Below are 27752 nucleotides of genomic sequence, written 5' to 3'. Positions count from 1 at the left end.
ATGCAAGTACAACATACTGGGCACAATCCAAGTGTCTCGTGTGGTGATATAATCAACACAACAAAGATCGACCGTTTTAACAAAGATCGACCGTTCCCAGCATTGTGGAATTTTACAAGTCTTTGGAGTTAACGTCTCTGGGTACACTGTCATAAAGGAGTCTGGGGGTGCAGTGGTCTAAGGGTGGGGCTTCTCATGCAGAGCTCAGCAATTCAAACCGAGCAGCCCCTCCATAGGAGGAGGACAAGGCCATCTGTCTCTGGAGAGACTACAACCTCAGAAACGCAGAGGGGCAGTTCCAGTCTGCCCCATAGGGTCCTCATGAGTCAGAATCGACTCGTCAGCAGTGGGTTTTGGATTGGTTTGAATATATGTTATTATAAAAACTCCAGGAAATCCTGTTAATTAAAAGTAAGTGCAGATCCCAAACTACCTTGGGTGTAATAAAATAGGGGAAATGGAGTGATTTCCTTTGGAAATTTTATTCTTACTTCAGCTGACGCAGGTGCTTCTTTGTGTTTTAGAAGATTATGTACATAACACCGATGAAGTCTCTGTAGACACATGGCAATGTAGAAACACCCTTCCCATGGAAAGTGTAAATGCAAGCAGCTAAACACACCAGCCCTGTGGGGACCTTGTCATTTCTTGGTTTCAGGAGCCACTCCAGAAAGAGGGATAGAGTGGACACAGAGCCCATGGGCAGTCTGGGGGTGGATAAATGATGTTTGGGTTTTACAGCCAGACAGAGTAGTTAAATTCAGTCCTTATGATTATGTGACTGTACAAGATGGTTGCCTTCATTCTCCAGCTGCCTCACGCGGACTATTTCTCCTTGTGCTACATCTGGAAATGCAGTGCACAATTGTCCCATTGCTGGATACTGCCTGGTCTTCCACCAGCAGTGGGGCTGTGGCGCAGTCTCTGGTGGGCCGTCGCTCTGGGCACTTCCCAAACTGCAATCTTTATGGAAACAGTCTGCCCTGTCTTTCTTTTATGTAGTGACCGGTGGGCTCAAACTATCGACCTTCCAGTTAGTGGTCCAGTGCTTAATTCTAGTGTTACCAAGACTTTCCTCAGTAAATGTCAGTTGTCACTGATAAATCTATGGAGGTATTCATTATTGAATAATTCATAATTACCAGTCCATATTATGAACAAGTTTATGACAAAATTTGTTATTAAATGAAGATAAGTAGTATTGACTTGAATTCAGGTGGATGTGGCCTTTATGTTCTTTTGTAAACAAAAACATCGCGAGCCTTTATGGTCTCATTGGCTCTCTTGTTGGAGCTGCTAGGTGGCCTGCTTGAAGTCATGCCCCAGAGCTATATCATGAATGTAAGGGAGACGTTAAAGACTTTCTAGTTATCCTAGAAAGTAAGTCAATAACAACTCAGCGTTGTTTTCCCTAACCCTAACCTTACACCCTGATCAACACACCGTCTATTAAATACCAGTATTATAGCATCTTTCTTTTCAAGAATTCTTGTTTCTCTTTTCATAGCTATGGGGTAGAGGAGTGGTGACGGTCAGCACCTCCCGAGACCCCTCATTTTTTTGCTTCTGTGACCTGACTTGCACCTGAACTACAAATGGCAGCCTCGCAGTCATAGGAGAACAAAGTTGTCCAACATTTTTAGATTTGAGAAAACTTAACCTTGAATTCAATCAAGGCCTGAGAGTGGGAGGAGGAGGGGTTCTTTGTTTTGTTCCAACTAGTTTACCCGGAGTCTGCAGCTGGTTAGGGTTTCTAGGAGACTGTTAGTTCCAATTAATTAATAGTTCCACTCTTATATGTGGGCTTGATGAATTGAGAGGCAGCAATGAATTTATCTGTGCACCAGCCATAGCGTTTCCATTACTTTTCTTAATGAATTTTACATTTGATTCTGAAAGCTTTTTACAAAGTTGCTTATTTGTTTTTCAGGGCCTTTCCTACTTCTTCTATATAATTAGTGTCAAAATAAGAATCTCACTTAGAGAGAGATTGGGCATGTCTATAAAGCATTTTGCATTCAGGGTGAGGAAACTGGAGAGCGACAGGGCGACATTGGAAAGCAAAGGCAGGGACTCCTTGCTCTTCCTAAGTTTTCCACTTCAAAGGCTATGCAGCATTGTCATTCACCTCTTGGGTTCCAAAGCAGGGTAAAACCGGATGTCCCAGGTGAGGAGGTAGGGTATAGATGTTCCAGAAAATCTGTTTATAGATTGCAGAAGACAATGATCTATGTATAAAGCAAGCGGTGGGAGAGGAAAGCAGGAATTCTGTTGCAGTAATATCAGGTCTGAGTTACCACTCATTCCTGGACTCGGTGTCTCCTTTCGGTGGAAATGGCTGGTGAGATAGGAAACACTGGATTCCATGCACATGTCAGTCTTGGCTAAAATCTGGCTCTTGAAATCCTCAAAGTAGAGGGGCAAGATAGAAGTTGATAAATCTGCACTTCAGTTTCAGCTAATTTTCTTTCTTGTCAGGTACAAAGACCGGCATGCCCTGTCTGCCACTGTGTTATAGAAACATCAACCAAATATACAATGGTATTAGATAGATGCAATGGACATTATAATCGGAAGATGTGCGAGAGCCCAATTGTGAAGGTGAATGCTGTTGCATAGTGGCTGCTCTACTGAAAGGTTAGCAGTTCAAACCCACCAGCAGCTCTGCGGGAGAGAGATGAGGCTCTCTACTTCTGTAAGAAGCTAGAGTCTCAGAAACCCACACGGACAGTTCTCCCCAGTCCTATAGGGACACTGAGTCAGAATTCACTCTGTCGCAGTGGGTTGGGTTTGTGGCTTATACCTCAAGAAGGTTATGTGTTCTGGTGGAAGTTAGAGGGATGACAGAAAGCAGGAAGGACAACCTCCACTTTGCACTAGAGCAAAACCCACTGACTGCTATTGAGTCAATTCTGATTCATAGTGGCCATATAGGCTATACCATAGAGGACAGGGTAGAACTGTGAGTTTCCCAGATGGCAACTCGTCACTGCAGTAGAAAGCCTCCTTTTCACTCATAGAGCCGCTCCTGGTTTCAAGCTGGTGGCTGGTGGTTTCCAACCTGTACTCCATTGCGATAGAACAAGGTATTAAGAAAGGAACAAGGGGGAGCTGGGGAAAAGTTACTATGGAATTAAATTTTAGGCACACCTTGTTTTAAAGGTCTGAACAGCTCAGCTCAGACTTCTACAACCCCCTGATACTGGGCAATCTTCCTGTTGGTACCGGAAGTCAAGTTCTACCTGGCTGGGGAGTGATGGGTCTCTCTTGGATGTTGTAGACATTTCCAACAGTGCCATTCCTGGGACAACAAATGAACACTTATAAGGTAAACTTCAGACTGACTCCTTCTGGGCTTTGCCTAGTTCCCAAGGAGTCTTAACATGCTGCGAACACTTCAGAAAGCCTCGAGAAAAGTGGCCTGCCCAGGGAGCTCGGTGCAGCGCCCGCTGTCACCCGGTGTGCGCAGAGAGCGACAGAGAGACAACCGCCAAAATCTTCGTGTTGTCAACCATTCCTTCCTCTCATTGAAATAAAAAAAAATTGGTCTAAAATTAAATCACATTAAATATGAAAAGCCTAGCATCTTCACCTTATCTATCAAGATGAAATGGTACCATTTGAAGCCACTTTCCTTCACAATAGTGAACACGAGCATATTATTAGTTTGAGAGCTTCAAGAGCCGCAGAATGAGAGGGACCGTGAGTGGGCGGGGGCGGGGGGAGGGGGCGGGGAGGGGAATGTCTGAGAGCTAGGAGACATTCAGGATGCTCACTGTATGGCTCAGCCGTCACCGTTTTCCATCAGCGCCCCTTTGGGGTTGGCCGTGGTCCCTCCTGGTTTGTGTGCAATGGCTGTGAAGGGGGCGGGTTCTCACGCTCTGTGGAGAGGAGTCTGGAGTCGCCCCTGGAAAGTGGGGCTCCCCCGGCCTGCCGATGATCAGGGCTACCATCTGTCCGCTCCTGGCCCGACCCCACAGGACTTTCCTCGCTTTTAATTTCGGTCCCCTTTGTGAAAGATTTCAAATCGGATTGTGGCACAGGGCCACGGTCCCAGGGGCATCAGACGACCCCACTTCGCTAGCCCCAATCGTGGGGCTTCCCAGCCCAGGGGGCCCCCAACCTGGAGCTACTGGCTGAAGAGCCACGTGGGGTGCAGAACTCCGAATGGCAGGGCTCCTCTCCACGTGCTAGATTGTTCCATGGGCCTCAGTCCTTCCCACCGCCTGCAGGGCCTCTTGGGAAGGAAGCAATCCCAAGTCGCGACACTGCCGCTGAGCTCTGCACAGAACGATCCAACAACATTTTTTTGGAGCTGCCCATTGTTATCGTTAAATGGGGTTGGAGGAAGGGGAACTATGCTCCATGATTAATTGTGTGGCACGGCCGGCCCTGGGAGAGACAGCCCCCCTGCGTGCATCCTTAAAGTGTAGGCGCGGCTTTCCTTCTTCCTTGTAATTGCGTAGCCCACGGAGCCCTTGACCCAGGTCATCTGAGAGATGAACTTCCAGAGGTTAATGTTTCACTGAGCAACTGAGAAGGACGTTTCAAAGGGGCTGGCTGTGTTCTGATTCCTGGGGGAGCTGTGAAGACCGTGTCTCGCGGTGGACTCTGTTCTGGTGCACAAGACAGGCTACGGTTTGTGGAAGGGAGTGCTTCTTGGCTTTCTCCCCCGTTTGTGTAGACATTGGGTCCGCTGAATGACCGCTCCTCATGCACGCATCTAGGCGGGCAATTAGTCTTTGAAAGCCTGGCTTCCACGGCATCTTAACTCTTCGAGGGCGGCTTGTCAGATTCAACATTAGCTATTCAGAATCAGGTAAAAAGTCTGTCCTTAGTCAATATTTGTTGAGCCAAACTTTTGAGGTCCTTAGTTTTTAAGTGGCAGATGAGCCTCTTTTTCATCTTTAAAAACTAGATTTTCTTCTTCTTTTTTTTTTACATTTTATTAGGGGCTCCTAGAAACTAGATTTTCATTGTAAGAGTAAAACAAGCTCAAGATACACATTAGAAGAATATGAAAGGGCAGAAAATTTTTTATCAAATCATTTTATTGGGGCTCATACAAATCTTATCACATTCCATACATACATCAATTGAGTAAAGTACCCTTATACATTCGTTGTCCTTATTGTTCTCAAAATTCGCCTTCCATTTGGGTTCCTGGAATCAGCTCATTTTCCTATTTTCCTTCCCCCTTCCTCCCCACTCCCCCCTCCCTTACGAACCCTTAATAACTTATAAATTATTATTTTATCTTATCTTACACTGCCCAGCGTCTCCCCTCACCCCCTTCCTATTGCCCATTCCCCAGAGAGGAGGTTACATGTAGATCCCTGAGATAAGTTTCCCCTTTCTACACCCCCTTCCCTCCCGGTGTCGCCACTCTCACCACTGGTCCTGAGGGGTTCATCCATCCTAGATTGAAAGGGCAGAAATTAAAGTGAATTTTGTGTTACTCAGATGTTATCACTGTTACGTAGTTTCCTGTGTTTCTTTCCTGAAACGTTCAAGGACTACATCTAAAGCATATTTTTACTATTTTTTCTGCATCCAGTTTTTTTGTAGTTAATGATCTTGAATTTTTATTTTTTTCTGAACAGAGCACATAGATCTACTATTCTTTATTATGCTACTCTCCATTCGATGGATTTCCCATAACTTATTTAACCAGTCTCCTATAAATCATCGTGGAGGATGTTTCCTGAATCTTGATTATTATAGATGATGGTGATACAGCAAATGCATGCTTATAATTGTCTATCAGTTGGATAAATTCCTGGCTATGCAAAGTTAGTAGATATAGCCAATTGCCTTTCAAAAGTTAGCAATTCACATTCTCACAGTAGTGTTCATGAGTGCCCATTTTCTCCAAAGTTTGGCCACAAAGAATCAGCAAATATTCTCATCTTTCTGAATGCAACGCAGGAAAGAGCAATAGAGGAAAAAGCTTTTTGTGAAATAGGATTTTTTAAAAAACATTTTATTAGGGGCTCATACAACTCTTATCACAATCCATACATATACATACATCAATTGTACAAAGCACATCTGTACATTCATTGCCCTCATCATTTTCAAAGCATTTGCTCTCCACTTAAGCCCTTGGCATCAGGTCCTCTTTTTTCCCCCTCCCTCCCCGCTCCCCCCTTCCTCATGAGCCCTTGATAATTTATAGATTGTTATTTTGTCATATCTTGCCCTATCCAGAGTCTCCCTTCTCCCCCTTCTCTGCTGTCTGTCTCCCAGGGAGGAGGTCACATGTGGATCCTTGTAATTGGTTCCCACTTTTCAACCCACTCACCCTCTACTCTCCCAGTATCACCCCTCACACCCTTGGTCCTGAAGGCATCGTCCACCCTAGATTCCCTGTGCCTCCAGCTCCCATATGCACCAGTGTACAACCTCTGCCCTATCCAGTCCTGCAAGGTAGAATTCGGATCTTGGTAGTTGTGGGGAGGAAGCATCCAGATCTGGGGGAAAGCTGTGTTCTTCATCGGTACTACCTCGCACCCTAATTGACCCATCTCCTCTCCTAAACCCCTCTGTGAGGGGATCTCCAGTGGCTGACAAATGGGCTTTGGGTCTCCACTCTGCACTTCCCCCTTCATTCACTATGGTGAATATATATACATATATATATTTTTGCATGATGCCTTATACCTGGTCCCTTTGGCACCTCGTGATCACACAGGCTGGTGTGCTTCTTCCATGTGGGCTTTGTTGCTTCTGAGCTAGATGGCCGCTTGTTCACCTTCAAGCCTTTAAGACCCCAGACACTATCTCTTTTGATAGTCGGGCACCATCAGCTTTCTTCGCCACATTTGCTTATACACCCGTTTGTCTTTGGCGATCGTATCATGGAGGTGTGCACCCAATGATATGATTTTTTGTTCTTTGATGCCTGATAACTGATCCCTTCAGAACCACGTGATCACACAAGCTGGTGTGTTCTTCCATGTGGGCTTTGTTGCTTCTGAGCTAGATGGCCCCTTGTTTATCTTCAAGCCTTTAAGACCCCAGACACTGTATCTTTTGATAGCCGGGCACCAACAGCTTTCTTCACCACAGAAACAGGATTTTTTGTGTGTGAATATTTTTTTGTGCAAAGAGCATATTTTGTGAAATAAGATTTACAGAACCGAAATCAATATTGCATTCAACAATTTATGATGCATTGTTTTGAATTCATTGATTACAATGAATGTGATTGATTGATTACAATTGATTGATGTAGTAATTAATTTTTAAAATAAAATCTATATATTTTGAATTATGAGCAAATTTCAAGCCTTCCCCCATTTAGAGGGTATTTAATTTTTCTTTTTTTTTTTGAAGTTCTCTTTTTTTTTTTTAAACAATTTATTGGGGCTCATACAATTCTTATCACAGTTCATACATATACATACATCAATTGTATAAAGCACATCTGTACAGTCTTTGCCCTAATCATTTTTTCTCCTCTTTTCTTTTTTTACATTTTCTTAGGGACTCATACAACTCTTATCACCATCCATACATATACATACATCAATTGTATAAAGCACATCCATGGTATTTAATTTTTCATGAAACTCTGATGTCATTTGCTGATTTTCCTATTGGAAATGTTTGTCTTTTTATGTAGATTTGTGAAAGATCTTCCTCTACTCAGGACACCATGTCTCTGTCAGATTTGCCAAAAATGTTTTAGAAGCTTTTCATTTACCTTTTGACTTTGGCTGTGACTTTTATTTCTAATGAATTTTAACATATGACATGGTTAAGTTTACCAATGTTTTCCTATATACTTCTGAATTTTATATCATGTTTAAAATAATTTTGTCATTCAAGATTTGAACAATTTAAAAATAAATATCTGCTCCATTTGGAATTCATTTCAGTGTAAGATTTCATGTAGGGAGTCAGGTTTATTTTATCCCCAAGATTAGCCTGCTTTCTCAGTATCATCTTTCCTTCACAGATGAACAGATACATACTTTTCCCTTGTGACATCATAAATGACAGATAGATAGCTTCAGTGGAGTCTAGTTCAACTTCCAGAACCCTTTATGTACAGCCGAATTATCTTTAAGATCATTGGCGTCTTTAGTTCATGGTTGTAGCCGTTGTACCATTTCATGTCACCAAGGCTTTCCTTGCCCCTTGCTGACCCTCTAGTTCATCAAACATGATATCCTCCTCAAGTGATCGATCCCAATTAAAGACATGTTCTGAAACAAGTGAGCTGGACGATGTACTGCTGTGTCCTCCGGGATTTTCATTGGCTAATGTTTGGAAGTAGATCACCAGACCTTTTGTGTAGTCTGTTTTAGAAGCTCTGCTACAGACTGTCCACCACGAAGGACACTGGTGATATTTGAAATCCTCAGTACCATCGCTTCCAGCCCCACAGCAGCATCAACGTCATCACATGACAACAAACTGACAGACGGGTGGGGTGACGTAAAGGAACCAATATTTCCTTTCCCAAATACTCACGGTACCTGGACATCCCCACCCCTCCTCCCCCCGACCATTTGGACCTGTTCTCAAGTTTGGAATCAAAGATTCTTGTAAACACCAACTTTTTCTATGAGATAAGAAATGGAGAAAAGAGCACCTTGCCCTCTAAGACCATGAAGCTACACATAGTTTGGGTGGCAAAGAAAGTTGTGTGAGTTTCACATTGGAAAAGCTTCCTCTGGAAAGCACGGCCACCGCATGAGCTCCGAATCCAGGGCAGAGCGGCAGGCCTGCTGGGCTTCTCTTTGTTCTAATCCAGCCTTGCCCTCAGTCAGTCAAACACTGCAGTCTGTTCCTTGCACACAACTCCAGGGTCAACATCTGCCTCCCTCCCTGGGGTTGTGCATGAGTCACTGCTTGTGGAGTTTGGCTCAGTGGAGAGTCCTGCTCTACCCATTCCTTTTATTATTAATGAAAAGGCGTTTGATCCATGCTGTTTATTCTACTGTCATTTGTCTGCCTCAAAGCAGAGGATTTGGCTTGCTGAGAAGTAATTAAATTAGCCCAAAGTCCAAACCCTAAGGAAAAAAAGTGAATATTATGTCTCCATCTCAAAGAAGGGACCCCCTACATTGGATGTGTGTTTCCTTTCATAACTCTGCTAAAATTTGGATCTCAGACTTCCCTTAGAAGTGTTAACTAAATACATGGGTCTGGGCAGATTGCCCCTTTGTTCCTGCTCTTCTAGGCTCACGGACAACGACTTACTGTGTACATCCCTCAGACCCTTCGTGGGGAGCTCACATTTTTCTGTGTCTTGCAGGGAGTTGCAACCTGGCTTTTTAATTTATAGGTAAGAGAATTAAGAAAAATTAAAGGAAAATATTTCACCGTTCACACTATACCACACACAGAGAGATACACGGACGAGCAGACCCAAAAGGTTGACGTGTAAACCTTACCTCAATTGTTAAAGCCTTCTAATTTTCTTGCGTCTTTCCAGCCCAAATGAAGAAATTCCCCAGGGGTTTCTCGGCACTTTTCACCGGATGCTGTCCAAGCACTTGACCGCTGCTAGCTAATTAAGGCTCTGAACAACTCCGGAGAGAGGAAAGCATCAACACCATAAACCTGACAAACCAAGCTGGACCGCTGAAAACCTAACTCAACCAAATAGCTCTGGGTGCCTGATGAGAATGCGGTGAATGTAACGCATTGGAGAGTTTGCCTTTTATCTGGTTGTAGACTCCTCAGTGCCTCTTAGAGATGCAGACCTTTCCACTAAGAATTTTATGCTGCCAGACTATTTGGAGCAGTTGGTAGAATTTGAGAGCAATATTTCAGGCATGAAGCATATCATAAAAAGGAATCAGAAGGTCAGGAAATTAGCATGAAGAATTTAGGAAGTGTGCTGTTGGTCTGATGTAGCTTACAGTAGATAAGTGGGGTCAGACCATGGGGAGTTGATACCAGGGGTGGCTCATTGGACAGATGGGGCAAGGTGAAGGAGGGGGTGATATGTTGGAGACTTCAGAATCTTTAATAGTTGTCAGTTAGGGTTTTAAAATATTTTTATATACAACAATTTTTATATATCACCCAATATTTGTCAAGTCAACATTGCTCAGATATATAATTTAATGATATAAATCACGTTCTTCATGATGTCTAACTATTATCCATAGTGGCTGACAAATTTCTAGTTGGGCTTCTTAGTTGTAAGTAGCAGAAACCAACTCTGGTGACCACAAGCACAAGGGGGGTTTATTGGAAAGACTCAGGGTCTCCAAGAAAGGAGACCTAGCTTGTAGTTTGCAGCTCAGCTACAAGTGGAAAGATTGGCAATTCAAACCCACCACTGATTCCATGAGGTAAAAATGTGGCAGTCTGATTTCGTAATGACAGCAACATTGGAAATCCTATGAGGAGATTCCATTCTATTCTACAAGGGCACTCTGAGTTGGCACCAATTCAAAAGTACTCAACAACTATAGGGTCTCAGATTCAAGAGGAGACTCCGGACTGGGCTTAAAAAGAGGAGAAATCAAGTAAATTTTGGAGATTAAGAACTGAAGCCATTAGAACAGCGGAATCTGCTTTCTGCTGCTGTTTTCGCCAGAAAAATCTCCACTGTCTCTACATCTTTGTAACACTTATTCAAGAATCGAACTTTTGGGAGACAGCACCCAATCATAAGCCATTTGTCTGTCTTAAGGGTTGTGCAGTTGTCAGGAGTAGGGAGGACCCTTTGGTTTCCCGAGTGGGGGAGGTGGACTTGACCTCCCCCAGACCCTAAACCAACAAGGGCTTCCTCAAGGCATAGTAGGAAGTGGGAAGGTTGGATTTGGACAAGCAGAACAATGGAATATGCCTACAGAGTGACTCCTCTCCCCTGGGCTTTTATCTTAGTGTGATAGGACTGCTGTAGCAAAGGACCACAAGGTAGATGACCTCAAACAACAGAATTTTCTCATCTCAGAGTTCTGGAATATTTGAGTGTCCAGTTATTTCTGACTCGTAGTGACCATACAGGGCAAAGTAGAGTTACCCAATAGGAATTCCTAATCTGGAGTCTTGATCAATCAGTATCATTAATATCACAAGTAAGTAAAATTATCCTGAAGATGATTTGAAAAACGTTTGCAGCTCTACCTTGACAGGGAACTGACAGGACTTCAAGCCAGGTTCAGAAGAGGACAAGCTGATGTCAGGCGAATTTTTACTGAAAGCAGAGATTACCAGAAAGAAGTTTGCCTGTGTTTTATTAACACATTATAGATATTGTGAGCAATGCGAATTCCATCACACTTAATTATGCTTGTAGGAAACTTGTGCACTAAGAGGCAGTCAATTGAACAGAACAAGGAGATGCTGTGGTTTAAGATCAGGAAAGGCTTGTGCCAAGATTGCGTTCTTTCTGCATACTTCCTTACTCTGCTAAGCAAATAATCCAGGAAGATGCACTATATGGACAAGAACACTACATCAAATTAGATGACTCATTAGCAACTTGTGATATGCAGATGATACGTACACTTGCTGAAAGTGAAGAGGACTTGAAACACTGATGAAAATCTGATGTTATAGCCTTCAATATGGATCACACTATAACATTAAGAAAACAAACAAACAAACAAAAAGAAAACAAACATTTTCACAACTGGATTCATAAGCAATATCAGGAGAAACAGGGAAAAGAATGAAATTGTCAAGAATTTTATTTGGATCCAGAGTAAACATCGATGGAAACAGTAGTTAAGAAATATGTGATGTCAGCTGAAAAAATATGTGATATATTAAATTGGGCAAATCTGCTGCAAAAGATCTCTTTAAAATGCTAAAAACCATTTTGGGGGGAGGAAGAAGGGGAAGGGAGTGGTGAGCCAACAAGGCTATAGACAGGTGAACATCTAGGGAATTAAAATCAATAATAAGGAGGATGTAGAGATTCTGGGGGTGTTGGAGCAACAGCAATCTAGCAGAGAGGAATTACTAAGAAGAGGAAGTTGGGCAAGTGTGATGTGTGGCAGGAGGAAGGTAAAACAAAAGCAGAGGAAGGATCTAGGAAGCAAAGCTATGGAAAGAGGTATAAGCATAGGTGTGTCCATATGCAAATACATTAATTCATAAAAATAGAGATATTGGCCTATCATATATTTATATGGCAATCCACTGAGGTAGTGGACAGACTTTGGGTCTCTGCTCATACCCTCTTCATTGAAAGAACACTTTGTTCTAACAAGCTGACATCCTGGCACAATCACTGAAGACAAAATGGGTGCATTAACAAATGTGGTGAAGAAAGCAGATGGTGCCTGGCTATCAAAAAATATACATCTGGAGTTTTAAAGACTTGAAGTTAAACAAGCAGCTGGCCATCTGGCAGAGAAGTAACAAGCCCACAAATAAGAAGCACAGCAGCCTGTGTGATCATGCGGTGTCATTGGGACAGGGTAAAAGGCACCAGAAGACCCATAACAAATAAATAAAGAAACAAAACCATATTGTTGAGAATGAGGGGGGTGAGAGTAGAGATCCAAAGCCCATATGTAGACAATGGGACATCTGCTCACAGAGGGGTCACAGGAAAGGGATGAGTCAATCAGGGTGCAGTAAAGCACTGATGAAAAACACAATATTCCTCTAGTTCTTTGAGGCTTCCTCATCCCCCACTATCATTACCCCAGTCCTGCCTTTCACTTTGGACTAGACTGGAGCTTACACATAGGTATAGATAAGAGATAAGAGCTAAAAAAAAAAAAAAGAAAAAATGATAAGAGCTCACAACACACAGCATCCAGGAACAGGAATGGGGATACCGCATCCGGTTTGTCAATCTACCTGCCTATCTCAGGAGCCATCAATGGACTGCCAACCTTGAATTCATTTAGCTCAGCATCCACCAGCCTGTGGTCTTCCTGCTTTATATTCATCAGCCCCTGCAGCTACGGGAGTCAGGAAAAGTCCCTTACATCTGACCCACAGATTTGAATCAGACTGGATGTACCTACTTCTACAATTGTATGAGCCATTTCTATGTACCCACACATGCGAGAGTTACTGGTTTTGCTTCTCTACAGAAGCACAGAGGTCTAGCACACCTTTGAGTTATGATATTAGTTAATGATATAGAATATGCCATGCGTTACCAGAAGAACAAATGAATCAATCCTAGAAGTACAAAGTGCTTCTTAGGATCAAGGATAGTAAAAGTTCAGGTCATGAGCTTTGAACATGTGGTCAGGAGTGACCAGTTTCTGGAGGACAGCATGCTAGGTAAAATGGGTCAGCAGAAGATGAGATGGGTTGACACTGTGTTTGCAGCCATGGGCTCAGCCAGATCATCAACCCCAAGGGCGATGTACTATGGGGCAGTGTGTCCTTCTGTTCTGTCGTGCAGCAGCAGCAGCAGCAGCAGCAGCAGCAGCAGCAGCAGCAGCAGCAGCATGTTTTCTTAAAGCAGATCCTCAGGTTTTCCTCCTGTGAACTGGGTGGTGGATTCTTACTGCTGACTTTCTTTTTCAGCTGCCAGGTGCTGAAATAATGTGTCAATAGAACACCTTCATTCACTGACCCATAGCCCTACTGGGGACAACACCAGAGACACAGTGTGGGAATTGCACCTGATCCACACTGAGGCAAAACACTAAGGGGTGCAACAGAACAGCAAGGGAATGTAGCGGCGAGGTCCCCAGAGAATGCTGAAGGTGGACTATGGGGCCAGAGCGTGGTGCCCCAAGAGACTAGACTGGAAAATACTCCTAAAGGCCAACAAACAATCCTTGAATTAACTACAAGCTTTTCTTTCTTGTGTTTTTTTGTCATTGATTTGTTGTTGTTTTGTTGTATATTGTTGCTTGGTTTTGCTCTGTCTTGTTTTGTGCATGTTGTTATCTCCGCAGGTCTGTCTAAATAAGATAGTCTGAATGAACAATCTGGAGGAGTAAACAACGGCACCGACAGTTCCAGGGGGACATGGGAGAGAGGGAGGTGGGGGGGAAAGGTAATGGTGTTAACAAATCCAGGGACAAGGGAACAACAAGTGATTCAAATTGGTGGTGAGGAGGGCGTAGGAGGCCTGGTAGGGCATGATCAAGGGTAATGTAACCAAGAGGAATTGCTGAAACCCTGGTGGGAACTGAGCATGATAGTGGGACAGGAGGAAAGTCAAAGGAAATAGAGGAAAGAGCTGGGAGGCAAAGAGCATTTATAGAGGTCTAGATAAAGACATGTACATATGCAAATATATTTGTATATGAGGATGGGAAACAGATCTATGTGCATATATTTATATTATATGCTATTAAGGTAGCAAAGGGACATTGGGCCTCCACTCAATTAAAGAATACTTTCTTTTATTAAATTGGTATTCTGTGATGCTCACTTTCCTGACATAACCGCTGACGACAAAGCAGATGAATAAGCAAACGTGGTGAAGAAAGCTGATGGTGTCCGGCTATCAAAAGATATAGCATCTGGGGTCTTAAAGCTTGAAGGTAAACAAGTGGCCATCTGGCTCAGAAGCAACAAAGCCCACATGGAAGAACACACCAGCCGGTGTGATCACAAGGTGCCGAAGGGATCAGTTATCAGACATCAAAGAACAAAAAATCATATAATTGTGTGCTCACCTCCATGATATGATTGCTGAAGACAATAGGTGCATAAGCAAATGTGATGAAGAAAGCTGATGGTGCCTGGCTATCAAAAGATATAGGTCTGGGGTCTTAAAGGCTTGAAGGTAAACAAGCGGCCATCTAGCTCAGAAGCAACAAAACCCACATGGAAGAAGCACCCCAGCCTGTGCAATCACGAGGTGTCGATGGAATCGGCTATCAGGCATCATCAAAACAAAAAATATTACCATAGTGAATGAGGTGGGAAGTGTGGAGTGGAGACCAAAGCCCATTTGTAGGCCACTGGATATCCTCTTTCAGAAGGGTCTTGGGGAGGAGATGAGCCAGTCAGGGTGCAATGTACCAATGATGAAAAATACAACTTTCCTCTAGTTCCTAAATGCTCCCCCCCCTCCCGCCCCCACTATCATGATCCCAATTCTACCTTGCAAGTCTGGCTAGACCAGAGGATGTATACTGGTACAGATAGGAACCAGAAACACAGGGAATCCAGGGCAGATAATCCCTTCAGGACCAGTGTTGAGAGTGGCGATACTGGAAGGTAGAAGGAGGGTGCGTTGGAAAGGGGGAACTGATTACAAGGATCTACATGTGACCTCCTCCCTGGGGGACGGATACCAGAAAAGTAGGTGAAGGGAGATGTCAGACAGGGCAAGATATGACAAAATAATAATTTATAAATTATCAAGGGGTCATGAGGGAAGGGCGAGTAGGGAAGAGGGGGAAAATGTGGAGCTGATGCCAAGGGCTTAAGTGGAGAGCAAATGTTTTGAGAATGATGGGGGCAATGAATGTACAAATGTGCTTTACACAATTGATGTATGTATGGACTGTGATAAGAGTTGTATGAGTCCCTAACAAAATAATTAAATAAAAAATAAACAAAGAACACCTTTGTAGAGGAGGCTGTCTGAATTTTGGGCATCGGCTCAGCTACACTCTGTCTGACTAGGGAAAGATCCTTCCTGGTCTCTTCCAGTTTTTTGTAGTCTCAGGTATCAATTGACCTTTTTGGGGTGTAGATATGATTTCATGTCCTCCTTTGTTCCTCTGTTCCTGTGTTTGTTTTCTCCTTCTTAGACTATACCACTTAGAAGGAATTAACACCTACCTAACTCTAATCTGATTTTATTAACTTCTTCAAAAAGAGTCTATTTCCAAACAAGGCCTCATTCACAGGTACAGGGGTTTAGGACTTCAACGTATCTTGGGGGGGATGCAATGCAATCCATACCAGCTATTTTTCCATTAAAGTCTAGAAGGTTAAAGTGTGTGGTATGACGATAGCGTGTGCGGTGCATGAAGGTGTGTGTATATATGCATGTATGTAGAGACAGCTTTGGAAGAGATGTGACTGGCTTTCTTCTGTTTTGATGATAGCCCAGAATGTGCTGTAGAAGAGGCATGCACTGTGGGAGTCATCTCTTGTACACTGCACTGCCCACTTTCCTCCACTGACCATTACAAAATACTCAATAGTGCAATGTACTTGGAAAACCCATATATAACCTATCTGGTTCTTTTGTTTTGGAAAGTAGAGCCAAGAGTGTCTTGAACAGGGAGCAGAACTAGATAAATATGGCTTTATTATTTGCCCTGGTATCCATCTTGATTTCCCGTTTTGCAAATGTACTACTGCCATACCAGTCTGGAGTGCTTCCTTAGCGCCTCTTCCTCTAAATTCCTATGGTCCATATGTTCTCTATTGGACAATTGGGCCACTTTTTACACCTGTTTTGCAGTTGCTAGTCTTACTCAGTTTCTTCTTAAAATTTGTTGATATGGTTTCTTTTTAAATTTAATAAATAAATTAAAATAAATATTTTATCTATGGTTTCTTTTTTATTTTAATAAATCATTTTGTTGGGGGCTCTTAAAACTCTGATCACAATCCATACGTATGTTGCCACTATCATTTCCAAAACATTTTCTTTCTACTGAGCCCTTGCTATCGGCTCTTCTTTTTACCCCTCCTTCACTCCCCCACCCCTCCACCCTTGTGAACCCTTGATAATTTTAAAACTATTTTCATTTCATATTTTACACTGTCCGCTGCCTCCCTTCACCCACATTTCTGTTGTTCATCCTCTCGGTGGTGGTGGTGGTGGAGGTGGGGTTGTACGTCAATCATTGCGAAGCGCTCCTGAAATCTAATCTCTTTTTTTAAATGGATTTTTAAAGTGATGTGTTCAGATGAAATAAAAGCCAGCCATTCAATCATCCAGCTGTTTTGATGCCACACATCCAAATATAAGGCAGCTGTGAGTTCGAGTGTTCATTCATTTTGTACATTTGGGGCTATGTACTATTACTAGCTGAAAATGGAATTTCTTAACTCTTTGTTCATTATCCACCCCTCAGTTCTTTTGATTCTAAATTTGTACCTTGTAATTTCTCATGTTGGCCCAGGTTTTTTCCTTGATATATTTTCAAGATGTTTGTATCAGTGTAGCATAGCTAAAATCATAAAATTCTATAAACACGGGCTCAATTTGTGACCCAACTTGTGTCTAATATATTGTACAGATAATTTTTGATGAGTGTGTTCTTAAAGATGATGATGGTGGCTTTCTGATAAAGTCTGTAACTTTAGTTCTATCACAAGTAAGCAACTTTAATTTCTCCTGGAGAATTCAGGTCATTTTTGTCACCTGCTCCCAAACCAGTCTTCTGATATCTGTCACCCCAATCCTGAATACTATATTTCACACACACTAAATCTCTGGGTATGGGGAATAGAGTTTGGTGTTCCACGCTGGGCTCTGTCTAAAGGCTACCATTTGCTTCTGCTGACTGAGCTTCAGTAATAGGTTAAAGGATTTCTGTATGGGAGGCTTATTGAACACTTTGACTGTGACAGAGGACAGGTGCAAATTTTTAGCTATTAACCTAGACCTTCTGGTGCTGCAGTTTTATTGTTGATGCCAGCTGGGGTTAGACCCAATACAGGGGAGGCCGCAAGGGCATCCAGAGACAGGAGACATATCTGCCACGTTAAATACTCCACATCATGCTTGCCTTTGCATTTATTAACCTACTGATCCAGCATAGCTGATGGGATAGGATGTGTAGAGAAGGTGCTGAATATTTAAAAGAGTCTTATCCCCATGCACTGACCAAGAGGTACAGCCAGATTCTGATGTGGGCAGGCAATCTTAAGGTGGTATCAACTCGTGAAATGACAAATAGAGCTCCTTTCTATGGATTTACATTGCACTGATTTTAAAGGACTGCAGTTGGCAGGTAGAATATTTAATACTGAATTGATGTTTCCAGGTTGAGGCGTTTCAACCATGATTTAAGCATCCCAAGGCCCTGTTTCTACCTCAGGCACTCAGCCTTCCCTGTAACCTTGGAGAGGCATTCAGACTGTCACAAGTCCCCCTGCTTTTCCATCTGGTTCAGTGGAAGGACTAATATGACACATTTCCCATGTGATGACGCGGTGAGGATGAACGAGACCTTGCTTATAGAGCTTGCACCTGCCTACAGCAAAGTACCAGAGAGCGACGGAATGTTTTAGCTCAGATCTGCATTGTACTCTTAAAATAATTCCCCCCTCTCTTTTGCTATTGCCTAGTTCCCTAAAGGGACAGATATTAGCACAAAAAGGAAAGAGCCAGGCATTTTACAAGCAAAGGTGTCTGGATCTAGGAGCTGGAGATCTAGACTGGGGGTGATAGTGTGGGAGAGGCCCCCTCGGTCTCTCCAGGCTTAGCTTCTTCTGCTGCTGCTGCTTCTCTGTCTTCCAAATGACATCCAGGCCTCCACAGCATTTTCCATCTTCAACGGTCTTCCCCAATTCAGGTGGAAAACAGAAGTAAAACAGGCAAGCAAAGACCTTTTTTTTCAGTTTAAGCATGATTAAAAATTCCCCCCCCCACCAAAGGAACTTTGTAAAAGGAGTTCAAAGAAATTAGAAATGAGTAAACACTCATTTAAATTAATAAATTTCAGACCCAAACTTTTGTGTGATCTTTAGTGGGTTCTGGGAGACTTTACTGGGCTGCTCGGTGGCCGTGGTTAATACACGTCAAATGCTGATAGTTGTGTTTGGCACATACCACGGTCTCAATAAAAGAGGTCGTTGCAGTCATCATTGGTGTTAAGGTGTTAATGTTTTGGCAAACTCATTCATCACCTCACTCTGCGACAGGCGGGTGCTATCCTGGCATATTCTTTTTCTGAGGTTTGAGATTTTGTTCTCTTATTTATTATTTGTTGGGAGGAAGGCACCTTGATATTTCCCTTGAATTAGGACACTAGGATTTTAAGTGCTTCCTTATGTAATGCAGTTGAACAAATGTTCTTTAAGGGCTGGTGTGGGGGTTAGATTATATGTCAACTTGTACCTGGGTGAAAGTGTAAGAGTGGACTCAATCACGCCAAGTCTGATGATGCCTCCTTGGGCTTGTTTATAAGAGAGACTCTAGGAACCTCTCTCTTTCTCTTGCCCTTCTCTTTCTTGCTTGGATTCTGTGTCTGTCTCCAGGGGTAGCCGCATGAGCACTGTTGACTCTGGGAGCTGTTGGAACCCTGTCATCTTCCCACTGACCTTGAATCCACATGACTTTGTACCCACCCCTGACTCTACGTCCCCATCACTCTGCACCCATCTACTTTTGATTTCCCTGCTTTCTGCTTCTGATTCATCAACCTGTAGCTATGTGAGTCTGAAGAGGGCTCCCGCTGGCCTCAGTCCCATAGGACTGGACTGGGACACCTTCTTTGTATAAAATTAGTTTTTGATATAAAGTTATTTCTTATACATATATAAGTGTCACTGGTTTTCTTTCTTTAGGAGTTCCAGCATATCACAGCCTGGTAAGGGATAACAAGAATGAATTTAAGATCTAATTATATGAAAGTTATCAAAAAAAAGTTAGCTCTTGTAGGCTACTCACCTCCCACTTAAGAAAGGACCAGGGGATGTGTTGCATATTGCAAAACCAGGACAACGCAACGCATTCACCATCTCCAGGGTCACGAAGGAGGATATGATGGACAGGCAAGGGTTTAATCTGCTCTCAAGTGTCCCAGCTACAGGGAGTGTGGAGTTCTGCCCTTGGTTTCTTATGAAACAGGAAAGCTCAGAAATGAAAGCCTTCATGCTAAAAGCCTTATGAGGTTGGGGACTGGTGGTCTTTGTGTCTCAGAATTGCTATTAATGCCCCAGGCAGCAGGGCAATGATGATTCATGGTAGTGTCACAGGCTCTTGTAGTTTGAAATATCACATTAAGTAACTCTAGTGGGCTGCTGCTGTGATGCTCACAGTTTCATAGCACGCCTTTCTAATGATAAATTTCCTCTTCTAAAGTGCAATCCAGGTAAACCCAGTCTGGAAGGGTCCAGCTGTAAGTGTTGGTTTGGATGTAGCCAAACTATATTGAATACATGGAATTCAGTGAAAAAAGTCATTAACAAAAAGGTGGAAAGTTGGGCCTTGAATTTTTATTTTATTTTAAGCTTTAGATTGTGGTTGGGTGGAAGCTTACAGAGCAAACTGGCATTCCTTGCAACAACTCATTAGCATTTCATTTTGGGACAGTAAATGCAGTCACCACAATGGAATGTCCCTCTTGCAACTTCCTCCCAGGGTTTACCATTTTTGTTTGCCCTTCTTTCTTAATCCTTCTGCCTGGGAAAATACTGCGACTTAGGTCTCCATGATTGATTGTTCTAAGGCAGTGGTTCTCAACCTGTGGGTCACCACTCCTTTGGGGTCAAACAACCCTTTCACAGGGGTTGCCCGATTCATAACAGTAGCAAAATTACAGTTATGAAGTCGCAACGAAAATAATTTTATGGTTGGTGGGGGTATAGGGGGAGGTCACCACAACATGAGGAGCTGTATTAAAGGGAACGGCATTAGGAAGGTTGAGAACCATGGCTCTAAGGAGAGCTTACCTTCCTGGTACTATTATTTACCTCATTGGCCTATCTTTGGTTTGGCCGAAAGTTGAGTTAGGGTTCAATTCCAGGTTTTAAAGGTGTCTAAGCACCTTTGGGTTTCCACTAGCCTCTGTCAGACCAATAAGCCTGCTATTTCTTATTTTATTTTTTATAATTTTGAGCTTTGCTCTACATTTTCTCTCACTGTCCCCAGAACCTCTGTGTTAGGCTGGGTTGAATAGGGAAAAAAATTCAGTAGCACTCCTATGTATAAGAAAGAGCTCGATATCAAGAAGTAATTATGCATTAATAAAACACCCCAACCCAGTCCAACTCAAGTCCATACATTCCATACTAGTCTATAAGTCCCTTTTCAGACTCACATAGTCACATGCAATGCTGCAGAATACAGGAAGGTGACAGGCTGGTGGGTGCAAAATCTTATGGATCCAATAGCAATGGATCCATCTCTAGGGCTCTGGAAGTTCTTAGAGTGGCTTGCCAGCAGCAAGGAGAAGGCAGAGACAGAGGGGAGTTGTTCCCAGGAACCTGCTTGGGTGAAGGCAATGCTCACGAGGAGACACTATCCGGCTTTGACCTGATTGACAGGCTGAACCCCACCCCTACACTGCTATATATCTTCAAGTTGATGGGTGATTATGTAACTCCCACAACCTCCTGTTGTAATTCCTTTCAAAGCAGTTGGCAGTGGTAGCGGGTCATCATCTCGGTTTTGTCTAGGGTGGTAAAGGTGCTGGGTGTGCATATTTCATTAGTCCTTTGGACTAATTGTTTCTAGGTGGCCTTTATCTCTTTGCTCAAGATAGGGAGAGACAAGTAACCGTGTCTCTGAGGGCCACTTGTAAGCTTTTAAGACCCTGCTCACGACTTTCCAAAGTACAATACAAAACCTTCTTTTTGTGGACTTGTTTATGCCAGTTGACCTTGATGCCCCCCAAGACATGCCCCTCTCCCTGAGCTGTAGCTTCAGGGCTGTCCTCTGAAGTAAATTCTTCTTTACTGAGGGATGAGTGGGGGTGGGGTGGTTGCTGTCAATGTAGTTGGGATTGGGGCCAGCCCCCTCAGACCTCTCTATTGGTTCCTTACTTCATGATAGTATGCTGCATTCACATCTTGGAGTACTGGGACCGATTTTTTCTTAGATAGTTTTTATAGTCCTGCTTTACATGTAGGTCTTTGGTTTATCTTGAGTTAGTTTGTGTATATGGTGAGAAATAAGAATTCTGTGCCTTTCCCCCCCTGTAAATGGTTATCTATTTTGCCAGCCCTATTTGTCAATTTGGCATACGGAGGGGGGATGTGTGTTGCTGTAATTATGGAAGCTATACCAGCCGTCTCTCAAATACAAGCAGGATCACTCATGGTGAACAGGTTGCTGTGGAGCTTTTAGACTAAAAAGAAGGAATCAGCTATCTACTTCTGAGGGATTAGCCACTGACAACCTTATGAACATCAGTGGAACACAGTCAGATGTAATACTGGAAGCTGAGCCCCTCTCGTTACAAGTACTCAAAATGTGACTGAGGAAACACTGCGACATCACAGAAGAATCAACCTTCATGATTTGGATGGAATAAAGCTTTCAGGACCTTCACTTGCTGATGGAGCAGATGTAAAATGAGAAGAAGCAGCTCCAACAATCAGTCAATAATTGGAGATTGGAATGTATGATGTATAAATCTAGGAAAATTGAAAGTTGTGTAAAATGAAATGAAAGGCATCAAGATCAACATCCTAGGCATTAGTTTAGCTGAAATGGACTGATCTTGGTCATTTTGAGTCAGACAATCATATGGTTTATTTTGTCATGCATGAAAAATTCAAGAGAAATGATATCGCATACATTCTCAAAAGGAATATTTCAAGATCTATCTTGAAGTACAATGCTGTCCATGGTAGGATAATATAAATATGCCCATAAATAAGTTCAGTTAATACAACTATTATTAAAATTTACATAACAACCACTAAAGCTAATGAAGACATTGATGAATTCTACAGACTTCAGTCTGAAATTGACCAAATATGCAATTCATTGATAGTTATTGGGAATTGGAATGTGAAGATTGGAAAAAAGAAGAAGGATCAATAGTTAGATAATATGGCCTTAATTAAAGAAATGAAGCTGAAAATTGCACAATAGCACTTCACTAGACAGATGACTTCTTCACTGAAAATACTTCAACAACACCACTGGGGACTATGCACATGGACCTCAAAAGATGGAGGTGAAAATAAAATTGATCACATCTGTAGGAAGAGACTGTGGAGAAACTCAATATCATCAGTAAAAACAAGGCCAGGGGTTGACTGTAGAACAGATCGTCAATTATAATATGTAAGATTAGGTTGAAACTAAAGAAAATAAAAACAAATCCAAGAAAGGTAAAATATGTCCTTAATCTCACCTGAATGTAGAGAACATCTCAAGAAAGATTTAACACTGATGACAGAAGTCCTGATGAGCTGTGGGAAGACCTTAAGAACATCATTCATGAAGAAAGCAAAAGGTCATTAAGAAGACAGGAGAGAAATAAATGATCAAAGATGATGTCAGACGAGACTCTGAAACTTGCTCTTCAATGGAAATGACTAAAGGATATGTAAGAAATGATGAAGTAAAAGAACAGAACAGAGACATTCAAAGGGCAGTTCTAGAATCAAAGTAAAATAGTATAAGGAAGTATAATACATCTCAAGCTGAAAGAACTGAAGAGAAAATTGAAGCCTCAAGTTGAACATTGAAATATTCTTTGGCCAAAATGCATTGAATGATAAAAGAAACATGAAAAGAAGTTGGAAGGAATACACTGAGTCACAGTATAAAAAAGGAGCATATAATCAAGAACCAATGTTATTGAAAGAAGTCTAAGCTGCACTGAAGGTTTAAGGCAAAAACAAAGCTCCAGGAATTGATGGAATACCAAGTGAATTTTTTCAACAAGCTGAGGAAGCACTGGAAAGCCTCACTCATCAAGAAATTTGGAAGGCAACTTCCTGGCCAACCAACTGGAAGGGTTCCATATTTGTGACTATTCAAAAGAAATGTGGCCCCCTAAAATAGGATATTCTGGAACAGTATTATTACCACATCAAGGGAAATCTTGCTCACTGTATTAGATAATAGTTGCAACAGTCCCTCGTCAGGGAGTTGCCAGAAATCCAAGATGAATTTAGAATCTGGGGAATCATTGATGGTGCTAGATGGGTCTTGGCTGGACACAGCCAAGACCAGAAAGATGCTTACTTGAATTTTATTGAGTATGCATTTAACCATGTGGATCATCACAAACTATGGAAAACACGGAGAAGAATGAGATTTCCAGAAAACTTCACATTGTGCTCAGTGGTGTCTGAACGTGGACACAGAACAAGGGACTACTGCATGATTTAAAATCGGGAAAAGTGTGCATCAGGGTTGTATTTTTTCACTAAAGGGTACCTAACAACAACAACATCACTAGCAACAGCAGCAAGGACAAGTGACCTTTGGCAAAGGGCTAAAATCTACTAAATGTTGAAGAAATAGCTCATCAGTGTTAGGCTGTGACTCATAGCTACCTGATGAAGAATGGAATGAAACATACGGTATCCTGCGACATCCTCAGACTCATTGTTAACTCTGAGCCCATAGTTGTAGCCACCGTGTCAATTCTTCTAATCTCTTCTTTTTCAGTGATCCTCTACTTAAAAAAAATCATTTCATTCGGGGCTCATACAACTCTTATCACAATCCATACATACATCAATTTTGTAAAGCACATTTGTATATTCATTGCCCTCATCATTCTCAAAACATTTCCTCTCCACCTAAGCCCCCGGCATCAGCTCCTCATTTCCCCCTCCCTGCCTGCTCCCCACTCCCTCATGAACCCTTGATAACTTATAAATTATTATTTTTGTCATATCTTGTACTGTCTAACATCTCCCTTCACCCACTTTCCAGGTGTCCATCCCCCAGGGAGGAGGTTATATGTAGATCTTTGTAATCGGTTCCCCGTTCCCACCCCACCCTTCCTTCCTCCACCTTCCTGATATTACCACTCTCACCACTGGTTCTGAAGGGATCATCTGCCCTGGATTCCCTGGGTTTCCAGTTCCTATCTGTAGCAGTGTACATCCTCTGGTCTAGCTAGATTTGTAAGGTAGAATTGGGATCATGATAGTGGGGGGAGAAGAAGCCTTTAGGTGCTAGAGGAAAGTTGTATGTTTCATTGTTACTGCATCACACTCTGACTCGTCTCCTCCCCATGATCTTCTGCTTTTTGAGGCATAATGTCCTTTCCCAGGGACTGGTCTCTCCTGATAACAGGTCCAAAGTCCATGAGATAAAGTCTCACCATCCTCTTTTCTAAGGAACATTCTAGCTTTACTTCTTCAAACATAGGTTTGTTCTTCTGGCAGACCATGGTACTTTCCATATTCTTTGCTAGGACCTTAATTCAAATGCATCAATTCTTCTTGCGTTGTCCTTATTTATTGTCCAAATATCACATACATATGAGGCAATTGAAAATTCCAAGCCTTGAGTCAGTCTCACCTTGTCCTCCAACTGAAAAAAATTTTTTTAAGAGGTTTTGTGCAGCAGATTTTCCCAATGTAATACATCATTTGATTTCTTGAATGTTGTTTACATGAGTGTTGATTGTGAATTCAAGTAAAATGAAATCCTTGATAATTTCAATTTCCCTTCATTTCTCATGATGTTATCTATTGGTCCTGTTGTGGTGATTTCGGTTTCCCCTGAATGTTTACATTCAGTTTCCCCCGAATGCTTACAATCCATGCTGAAGGCTGAAGTTTTTAATGTTCGTCATCAAATATTTCAAGTCCTCTCATTTTAACCAAGCAAGGTTGTATCATCTCCATATGACAAGTTGTTAATAAACCTTCTTCCAATTGTGATGCCCCATTCTCCTTCATATACTCCAATTTCTCAGATTATTTACTCAGCATACAGATTAAATAAGGATAAAACCCTGATGTACACCTTTCCTGATTTTGACCCATGTAATGTTCTCTTGTCTGATGTCATCCAACAACAATGTTTTCTAGAGACTATCTCTTCCACATGTAATGGATGTAGGCCTTTTGTTAAAGAACAGCCATCCATCTTGTTGTTATTAGTTGCCATTGAGTGAAATAATATAACCCTGATACACATGACTCTGCAGTGTCTTAAGCAATGTCAGAAAAATTCTTCAAACCTTGGAAATAAGAGATACAAGTTAGTTTGATTCTATATTGATTAGTCTATTTTACAACTCTTTTGAGGCATAGATGAATTTATCAGTTTTTTTAATGTACAGGTGCAAATAATACCTGACTCAGGTGGTAGGTAACCTCAAAGATTATGGCGTATTGGCCTATAAGGCATTAATCAGTGTTTGAAACCATTAGTTTTACCTAATATAGACACATCTATATACATAAGCATATATATGTATATGAGTTTCAAAAACATGTTGAAAGTGGAATTATAAGATAGTGTTGTTGTTGTTGTTAAGTATCATTGCATCTGCTCCAACCCATAGTGCCCTGTGCACAACAGAATGAGCCACTGCACGGTCCCGTGCCATGCTGACCCTTGTTCCTATGCCTGAGCCCATTGATACAGCTACTGTCAATCCATCTCATTGAGCTCCTTGCTCTCCTTCACTGCCCTTCCAAAATAGTTCATATATAATTGATATGGATATGTAATTATACACACATATCTATGCATATCTCTTTTAGATAAGATCAATAGTTTAGAAAACTAACTAAGTAAGGTATGTTGTTGTTAGGTGCTGTCAGGCCAGTTCCAACAAGTAGTGATCCGATGCACAACAGAATGAAGCAGTGCCTGCTCCTGCACCATCTCACTATTCTTCCTGTGCTTGAGTCCTTATTTGCAGCCGCTGTGCCAATCCATCTCATTGAGGGTCTTGACTTTTCCTTGCCTGTCCACTTTACTAAGCATGTCTCTCTGGATAACATCCATGTCTACAGCACATAGGACAAGGTTTCACTATTTTCTCTTGCAAGGAGCATTCTGGCTATGCTTGTTCTAAGACAGATTCATTTGTCCTTTAACAGTTCATCGTACTTTCAACAGTCTTCGCCAAATACCACGATTCAAATGTTCAACTTTCACAGACATATGAGGTGACTGACAGTATTATGGCTTGAGTCAGGTGCAATTTATTCCTCAAAGTAAAGCCTTGCTTTTGAACACTTTAAAGAAGTCTTGTACAGCAGATGTACCCAATGTGATTCACTGATTAATCTCTTGACCAACGCTTCCATTGATGGTGGATCCGAGCTAAGTAAAATCTTTAATTTAACAACTTCATTTTCCCCCTCCGTTTTCATGATACTATATTACCCTCCCCAAACCAGAAAAATCTCTGTTGGGCAGAGCCTTTACAGATGCATTTCTCCCCATAGATGAGCATAGAGCAACTCTCTCTGAGTTAGGTCACCCAGTGGCCTCACTTCAGAAGGTTCACTCTGCTCACAGTGAATTTTTTTTTTTTTGTAAAAGCAGTTTTTTTTTGTGATGGGCAATTTAAGAGACCATCGTGCAGCTGTGAAAGCTTGTTTCCCACTTGGAAAAATGCAGTAGAAACGGTTGTGATGTTGAACACAGCGTACAAGTTCAGCACGATGGGAAACATTCAAGTGTACAAGTGTTTATCTCTTTTTAAAAAAGATGAAATGTTGATTGATAACAAATCTTATTCTGGATGTCTGTGAACTTCCTGAATGGGTGAAAATGTCAACAAAATTTGTGTACTTACACTCTAAGACTGACGATGGACCATTGAAGGGATGGGGCTATCATTGAAGATCTGGACTATCTTGGAGCTCGTTTCAGTGAATTTTAATGGAAGGGTCACTGTGAAATTTGTGTCTTGGGTTCTGAATGACCAGTAGAAAGAGCTTCGAGTGGAAACATTGTGCTTTTAAAGAAAAGTTCCAAAATGACGCAGCCTTTTCCCCCAAGATCATTACTGGTGATGAGACATGGCGCTAGCCTCACAACCCAAAAGCAAACATCAGTCAAGCCAGTGGAAGATGCCATCATCACCTGACCACCCCCAAATGCTCAGTAAGTGCAATCAAAGATCAAGATGATGCTCATTTGTTTTTTGATGTGAGGGACATAGGGCGTTTTGAGTTCATTCCACCAGGTCAGACTGTTCATCAAGCTTTCTGCTTAGAGGTTTTGAAAAGATTGTGTAACAGCATGTGACAAAAAAGGCCTGATTTGT

Source organism: Tenrec ecaudatus, chromosome 14, assembly GCF_050624435.1.
Source record: "Tenrec ecaudatus isolate mTenEca1 chromosome 14, mTenEca1.hap1, whole genome shotgun sequence".
Lineage (NCBI taxonomy): Eukaryota > Metazoa > Chordata > Mammalia > Afrosoricida > Tenrecidae > Tenrec > Tenrec ecaudatus.
Note: the sequence above shows the minus strand (reverse complement) of the source record.